We start from the raw sequence: 9,020 nt of genomic DNA, 5'->3' as shown, positions 1-9,020 counted from the left end.
GGGGGGGGATGTACAACCCCGAAGGGCAAAGAAGAGAAACCAAAATCAAAGAAGGGGGAAGGGGGAGACAAGAGGGGGGAGGGGAGATCCCAGGAAGAGATGATGTGAATGTTCCGGGGGTTCCTAGATGGTTTTATAAATCATAATGTACCATTTTCTTATTATTCAAATGCACACATTAGGTCTAGTTTTCATTAAATTTATTTTATTTTGTTATAATTTGAAGTGTTCTGTAATAGGAATCTTAATGTTCGAAATCTTCAATATAAGAATTGAGGCGGTTTAGTTTTTCTTATGTTGAATCAGTTGAACCAACATATCAACAGTGATCATTTGATAATCCACTCACATAATAGTACTTAATAAATATAGAATAGAGGAAATATTTGATATATTAAAAAGAGTACAGGCAAAATACAAAATTGCATTCAATGGCCTCAGTATGATATAATTTGGTAATTTTACTGCAAATATTTTTTTGTTGAATCCATTAAGAGTATTAACTAATACTTCAAATATACAACACATCAATATAAGGAAATTTTAAGAGCATATTTAAAAATATTTTAGGTGGAAGGAAAATAACTTGACCATATCCATAGATAGGTTGAACAGTCTGATCTATGGTGAGGTTTTATATAGATAGTTGTAGTCCTTTTTTCTTCTTTAGCCAAAAAAAAAGGGAAAAAAGAGTAGTCCTCTTCTTTTTTTAAATTTCTTCCTTGTACAACATTTCCCACTATAGCCTATAGGTATTTGTGATTCCACTGAGAAACCATCCACTTCTGCTCTACATTAACATGTAAATTGATGGAGGTTCAGAACACTATGTTCAAAACCTTTTATAACAGAAAATATGATGGAAATATGCAATAAGTTTCCAATAAAAGAAAAATGTACAATAACATTAATATGACATCAAATAAGAGGATAATCCCCAAATTGGACAATTGAAGATAGAACCGCAAAGCTGCAACAGTATATTGGTATATGTGGTACACATTCAGGTGATGATCTCCTAAGCTAAGATATCCTCTCCATCCAAATTATCCACTTCTATTTAGATTATCTCTAATATATTTTCTCTCACAAAAACAATGTGATCAAAAGTGAAGAATTTTGGTGTTGAATATGACCAATACATGCAACAAGTACACAGTAATACTGCTAAATCAGTCAACGTATTGGGCAAAGAAATCCATGAGCAAAATTCATCAAATGACAACTGAAACCACCCTTGCATTTATGCGATATTTATATCAATTTTGTTTGCCATCCTTAAGAAATATAGAAAACCTGAAAATAACACCAAAAGCTTGCAACAGGAGAAGTGCACATAAAGGTCCTGCTTTTCCAACTCAATGGGATATAACAGATCAGTTATATGGAAAGGTAGCATCAGATGGATAAGTCCATTACCTTGAAAAATCCTCCCAACCAAAACCTACAAAAGAACATTAAAAGAAAAGCTGATTTTTTGAGAAAATGCAAGTATCATTGTGATATTATTGACATGATTGCATATGATCAAACCAAAAGAATAAAAAACAGACCTGCTAGACATTGTATGCAAAATAGCTACCAGTACTCACCTTCCCCCAAGGCTACGATGTAATGCTCTCAACAACCATGGTTTGGGCCTTCATGATTCTTCAAGCCAGCATCTCTGGAACCTACACAACAGACACTTAAAAAGCATTATTAATGTGGCATATCCTTGGTGTACTTGCACTCACTTGGAAGCTGAAATAAAAGTAACAGAAGGCATACTTGCTATACAATGTCTCAGTTCCCATGTATCAAGTTTCCACACATCCTCCTCAGTGATTGGTCTTTTATAGCCTAGTTGCATTAGGGGAGTCATCCAACCAAAAAATATCCCTACCAGAGGCCAGTGCATCATATCAGCATCAGTTGAGGTAAAGCAACATAATCATACTAATAATTATGAGGTGGTAACCAAATAGATGTAAAAAATTATTGAAAACTCATCATAAACATAGACATAATACAGTTCACTATCTTTCTTTAAATTTAGTTTGTCAAACTGCCTGCCCACCCAAGCCTTTCTTATCCACCGTCATATCACAGCCAATCCTGCATGCTGCCTGTGCCCCCTGGGTATAGAAAACATTCCTCACCTCTTCTTCTCCTGCCCTCTTTCTTCCTTCATCTGGAAAACTGTCATATCCAAATGTTGGCCCTCAAGAAGATCCATTCTCCCTTTTGATAGAGAGTGGAATTGGATTGACATGACATTCTCTGGATCCTCTATCTGTGATTCCATTGGTAAATTATCCTTTGCCACCACTATTAATCACCTTTGGATGGAACGTAACATTCATAGATGGACTTCCAAATCCCATTCTCCGGACAAGATTTGGAAAGCTATCTACTTGGATGTCATGTCCAAAGCTTCATTCTTTTAGGCCCATCCAGTCCCCACCACCCCAAGAAATTCCCACATCATTGCTTCATGGAACCTGTAGGTTGACTTCATCCCTCTCCCCTCTTGATAGCTTCTTGGGTTCCGGTTCCCAGACCCTCCCTCGCGACCCCTCCCTTTTTTTGTATTTTGTTGCCATTGTTGGTGATCACACTGTAATTGTTTTCTTCTAGTTTGCTTTCTTTGTAGGCTTCGGCCTTTGTTTTCTTTGTTGACCTTGGCCTCCCCCCCCCCTCTCCGCCCCTTGTATATTCTTTCTCTCTTGATAATGAATTATTTATTCATCCAAAAAAAATACATTTCACTATCAATAGGTCACCTAACTGAATCACCATAACGATCCGAATTATTTGGACCAATTAGGATAGGTACATAAAGAAATGCAAACTGCTACAGGATTCAATAGTTATGATCAAACAAGTAAACAAGCTTTCAGTGCATAAATCACTTGGTGGAATTCCCCCCCCCCCCTTCTTTTAATGCATTTATTAATTCACCCAAAAAAAATGTGTGCATTAAACACCTTGGAAGTTGAAAGTGCATGACATTTTTTTCTTATGACTGGTAGACCATCATCTCAGCTTAGCTCATAGGAGTTTATATTTTCTGACTTTGTAGCTTATAGACAATGATAAATATCTTTTTCAAAAAAGGGAATGGTCAACACTAAATCTTCAAGACTTGATTTTTGAAATGCAGAAACTAAGTCACAAGTACTTCCTGGAAAAGATATTGACATGCCTCTCAGGACAATTATGTTCCTCTCCAGGAAGCTCTTCATATTCAGTGTCATCAACTGTCACTGTCTGAATAAGGATATAACCCAGATAGGGCTCCAAATCAGGAACATAAAACAGCAAGAAGATTCCAAAATTGATCTGCATACAAAGAACGAGCACAAGATTATTGGACAACTCATGTTTCATTATGAAAATACAGATAAAACTAACCACTTAAAACGTCAAATGAGATAGGTGCATTGTGGTTGCTGTGTCTCCTTCAGAGTTGGCTTAGCTCAGCCATATCCCTCTTATTATAAATTTTGAATAATTTAGCAACCTTTATGTGAGTCTAGGCACTGTATAAAGCACCAAAGACCAAGTAAAAGCATGGAAGCACAATCAGATTCACAGAATTATAAAAGGCAGGCATGAGATACAAAAGATTCAAATAATCAAAAAGAATATAAAAGAACAAACCTGGCATAAAAACTGACTGCAGTATAAATACAACACAGATCTGCATCGGATGGAAAAAAAAAAAATATATATATATATATATATATATAAGCATGAGCAGATTCCTATGGCCCCATTTGTTTGATTGACAAAAAGGGGTGGGAAAAGAAAAGTCGTGGAACCCACATGTTATGGAGTCAAGGGACAACAAAGGCAAGGCAATGAAGGGTAGTAAAGGATGGGGCGGAATAATAAAATAATAATATATAATCCATATCCCACCTTTCCCACAAAATCCTACACAGTAGGACTTTTAAATAAGGAGGGTGAGATTATTCCCTTGCCACATAAGCCAACAAAGCATTGAAATTCACTCTAACACTTAATGCATGTTGTCTGTTGTTTTACTACCACATAAAAAAACGACAATTTTGGTTTTTGGAATTTTATGGAAAACTTTCAAAGTATCCCACTCCTTTATTCCCACCCCACTTTTTCCATCAAACAAACAAGGCTATAAGTTCTTCATAGTGATAAGTACTCACAGCAAGTATACAGCCACCCCAAAAAACAAGGAAACACTCCACAGTATACTTACCATTGAGGCCCAATCAATTACTATTACACATAAGAAATCCATTACATTACTGACAATAATACAATTAGATCCGCTCTTCATAGACAAACTTGGGATATGCAATCACGGCAGGAAGAGGCAATTGTCATTTGAAAGGAAACATCCCCACCTCAGAAGGGCGCCCCCCTTATTTTAGTAGGCTCCCGCCTTCTTCTGGTACAAAGTTCTTTCTCCAAATGTCCCAAGAATGAATGCTGCATGGACATCTTTAATTGTTTGTTCAGCAAGATTCCACATGTCAAAAAACCTAAACCCATGATTTCACCTTGAATAAAATGTTTGTGTATTCATATATGAGGCTACACATTAATAACCTGCGCCCTTCTTCTCCGCTTCTCTTCCCATCGCTTGTTGAAAACCTAATCGAGGGAGATTGCAGTGGCGGGAGGGTGATTGCAGCGCGCAGGAGGGCAACATCTCCCTTATTCTTCTCCTCAGTTCGGACAGTGACTCTATTCTTCTCTGTAAGTATTTTCTGAGTGAAATGGATGCATAACTCTCTCTCTTTCTCTCTTTAATTTTTTTTTTCCCCATCACTGTTAAACAAAGCAATCAAGTCGGGGATTAGGGACAGGTTGACAATGCATTCCAATGAGCTGAAAAATGGGGTGCTTGCAATGTTTTCTCCCATCATTTCGATGAGCTGAAATGGGTCATGGTTTGGTATGAATCTGTGTATGGAGTATGGACAATTACAGGATACATTAGAATGATAGAACAGTTACAAGATACAGTACCAATCATTAATCTAATTTGATCCTCTTTGATAGAAATATATTACTAACAAATTTAGTTTTAGTTTGCTTTACTTCCATTATCAGTTAATTAAGATGACAACAACCGAAGGGAACAACACTATTGGGTGTCCTAGTGGAAGTACATTAGGCAGGGAGATCTTATGTTTGATGCTCATAGTGTGCGAACAACGTTGTTTGTTAAGAATAAGGTTATAGCATTGAAAGGGCAGGATACCATACTTTTTGAATGTAAATCTAGAAGAACGAGAAAAGATTTCAAATTGGAAAGCTAGATTGGGTTTAAGTGTTCATGAAAGCATGGAAGATTAGAATTTATTTGTAAACAACCAGTTTTAGTTCATTACTAATACGTAAATGAGCCCGTATTTTTGCTCCCAAATTTGTATAGAACAACCGTATTAAACACGTACTGTATCATTGCCATACGTGTTTTATTGTGGGGGTTTTTTGAAAAGTGTTATTGCTGCATAGTCTGTTTAATTGCCGTACGTATGCATTCCTGAACTTATTAACTATGAAGATCCCTACCTCACTACCATATGATAAATATAAAGCAGGTTGTTTTGTCAAGCATAGTGGAAGGGCTATTCCTCTGCTCCGTTAAATTTATTTGACTAGTTGAGTTATTTTGTAGGGTGCGTTGAATAAAAAACTTGGTCATTCAATAGTGTGGTCAAACTGTCAAATTTTAGGAGATTAGATTTGGTATGATCTCTGTTTCAATTTTGGATTGATTTCAAATAGTCAGTAAATAGATTGTTGGTCAAGAAATTGGAATTGTTTTGGTTGCATCAATTTGAAATATTTCAAGAATAAGAAATACATTTGGTAGTTCAGTTTCTGACAATAAGTGGTGGTGGGGGCAGAGGTGCGGCTTGAAAAGGGTGGTAGCTATGGTAGTGGCTGTGGCATAGTTAGTAATATGCAAATTATACATGTATAATTTATGTATAATTTGCGTTCCCCTTTTTTTGGCCAAATAATACACATTTTTACATATAATTCCAAAGAGTCAGAACAGAACATGGATTACCCTTATTAAACACATATTACACTTAGATTTTTATGTTTGATAAAAGTAATAAACCCAAAATAACAAATACCTGTTGCGGCTTCAATTACCCAAAACTGCCCCCTTCTTTGGCAAGAATTTCTCCATCCTCTGCCACTGCAATCTTTCTTCCCTTTGAGTGACAAGCCTTTGTAACCCTTCTTCCCTCAAGTGACCAAGCTTCTACAATTGATGGGTCTCTTCGCTAATCAATCTATAAACTTCCTCCCTTTGGCAATGGACCGCTCTCCATATGATATTTGCAAGTTTGAGTTTTGAATGTGTTCAATGCTTCTCTGGATTCGTACTTGAAAGTTTTATTTGATTATTTAGCCATATAAATGCAACTTAGCTATTTATTTGTCTGTGAGAACTGAGGAGTAATGGTGTTGTTGACTGTTTTTATTATCATTATTATTGTTGTTGTTTTTTTGCTACATTTGGTAGCACACATTTCTATCACTAGGGTTATCATAATGGAGATTAACTGAGTAGCTGTAGAAGAATTTTTATCTGAATTGTTTCCGTTACAAATGAAATTAACCAGTAGTGGGTATTTGGATATCTAATCAAAGAAGAAAAAAATGAGACTGAAGTTGAATAGGGGAAAAAAGGGAGAATAATAGAAATACCTGATCCATTCCATTGGGGAGGGGTTGAGTCTGATTGAGACCGGTATTCAGCCATTGTATTGTGTTTATTTCAGTTGTGAGGCTGTTTTGATAAAATCATATTCTACATGCTATTATTGTGTTTATTAGGTGATGTACATGTTCCTTGCATAGTGAATATATGCCCATATTTTTGCTTATATTGCAGCTGTATTAAACACATACCATATCATTGCCGTACAAATTTTATTGCTTCCGTTTTTTGAGAAGTATTATTGCCATCTAGTCCTTTTAATTGCCGTACATTTATTACCATTCCTGAACTGAATAACTACGAGCTTACCTTTTCCTACTTTACTTTAGTGACTAGGTCAACTGTGGCTAAGCTCTCTTAAACTTACGTGTCCCCTGGGTATGAATCTTGAACTGGAACAGAGAGGAGATGATGCAGGAAAGCCTTTCGGATGGGCAAAGGCAGGGCTGTATTTAGCCCTAAGGTTGGGTTTATTCAAGCCATCGAACCAGCCTGTTTCAAGCCTGGCTATTTCTGCCAAGAGTGCATATCGAGCCAGAAGGGAGTTTTGGGATATTGAGCTCATATTCTGTCCTGATCGACCAGCATTATTTGGGAAAAAATAATAGTCATTGCCAGCTGGTTTTTAGGAGAATATTTCCAGATTTATTTGGAGATATCGTCCAGCTCTAAAGGAGAATGTTTTTCTAGAATCCCAATGAGCCCATGGCCTGGTGTATGGAGACATATTTGAAGGCCCATATACTTGTGCGTGGAGGTTTCTTTCCAAGGCATATTGAGCTGTCAAGTTGATATGGTTTAGGAGAGATTTTAGTATTTTATTCAGTTACCTAATTTAGAAGGAAATTCAGGATTCAGTTTTTGTTCCTTGTGTGCGGGTTTGTTGATTTTTTTTTTTTTTTATTAATTATATTGCTTATGTAATTAGGACTCTTTATTTAGATTGGATTTACATTGGAATGTTTCTAGAAGATTTTAGGTTGTAAATGATTGATTATAAATAAGGAGGGGGATGATATTCAGCCATGATGGATTTTGAATAAAGAAGAAAAGCTTGTGCTTTGTGTGCTGTGAGAGAGTTTGGTGAGATGTCATTGTTGAGAGACCAAACAAATGGTGAGAGGCCATGGTTGACAGACCTGGGTCTGAGAGAGACTACCCTATCCCCTTTCCCTATTACCTATCTTCTTCTTCCCCTTCTCTATTTCTGTTGAAGACTGTTCAAGGAAGTGATTTAATTGCTGGACATCAGTGTATCGATCCTCCTGTAGAGTTGGTTCTTAGCTGAACTAGCTCCTACATTAAGAGAAGAGGCAGAGAATAGAGGACCCTCTAACACCAACCCACTTCTGTGGCACTGTTTTGCATTTCTGCAAACAATAACGTATGTGTTCTAATTTTTGGGTTTTTTTCTTTCTCCTGTTGATCGATTGGGTTTGGTTTGATGCCCAACGTAATTGTTGGGTTTGCTATTATGAATGTTTCTCATCAGATTTGAAGCCGTAGGATGGACTTAGTTTCAATATCTTATATCTTATATTGGAATTTTAGTAGTTATGAGGGATATTTAAGCGACTCCTATTCAGATTTGTTGTAAGAGTGGGGTTTTCTATTTCTGTAGATCAGTGCTATTGCAGACCTTTTATAGAAAACAATATTTTCGTTTGAATCTTCTTTGAATCTACGACCTAGCTTGTTTGAACTTACTTAAAGGAGGATTTATCATTTCTGGTCATTGTTGAAATTTTGGGTTTGCTTGGTTTTGCTTAATTTATGCATGGAATCATAAAAACATATATTGTTAATGGGTGAAGACGATAAACTTAAGTAAAAATACGTTCCAAACTGTGCTGATTTCTCCCTATTTGCTGTTTCACCTTTCAAAACTTCTTAAAATTTTGTCCCTCTTGCTATTCTTTTTCCTCATCTTTCTGTTTATATGCAAAATAATTCTTTCGCTTATTTCCTTTTGCGCTAAAACCCAAAATTTCTCAAGCTTATGATTTCTTAGGGTGCAATAACAAAATCTTGGTCTCTCTGCTGATTTTGTTAGTGGAGGCCTCAATGAATATGTATTTAATTCTCTGAGACTTATGGTTTTGTCCAACTCTTTACTTTAACTCCTCTTTCGGTGCATGACATTGGAGGCACTAATATCTCTAGTTCTCACATTCTCTCTGATATGCATCAAAGTATGATTTTGCTCAACGTTTTGATTTTAGCTTGTTTTTGTTTGATGGTTGGTTTAATAGTTTTCACTTGATAAATTTTTCAACTTGAGCATTCTGGTTATCATTTTCTTTTT

At 36.2% G+C, this 9,020-nt stretch overlaps 1 long non-coding RNA gene across 1 annotated transcript; it reads left to right on the top strand.

The window, feature by feature from the left end:
* Positions 1-4,218: 4,218 nt before the first annotated feature.
* On the top strand, positions 4,219-8,440 carry LOC122068203. The gene is made up of 2 exons (XR_006137003.1): positions 4,219-4,725; positions 7,045-8,440. It is a non-coding gene; the product is annotated as an uncharacterized LOC122068203 (long non-coding RNA).
* Positions 8,441-9,020: the final 580 nt, after the last annotated feature.

Source organism: Macadamia integrifolia, unplaced genomic scaffold (genome assembly GCF_013358625.1).
Source record: "Macadamia integrifolia cultivar HAES 741 unplaced genomic scaffold, SCU_Mint_v3 scaffold3554, whole genome shotgun sequence".
Taxonomy (NCBI): Eukaryota; Viridiplantae; Streptophyta; class Magnoliopsida; order Proteales; family Proteaceae; genus Macadamia; species Macadamia integrifolia.
Note: the sequence above shows the minus strand (reverse complement) of the source record. Positions and strands in the feature narration are given on the sequence as shown.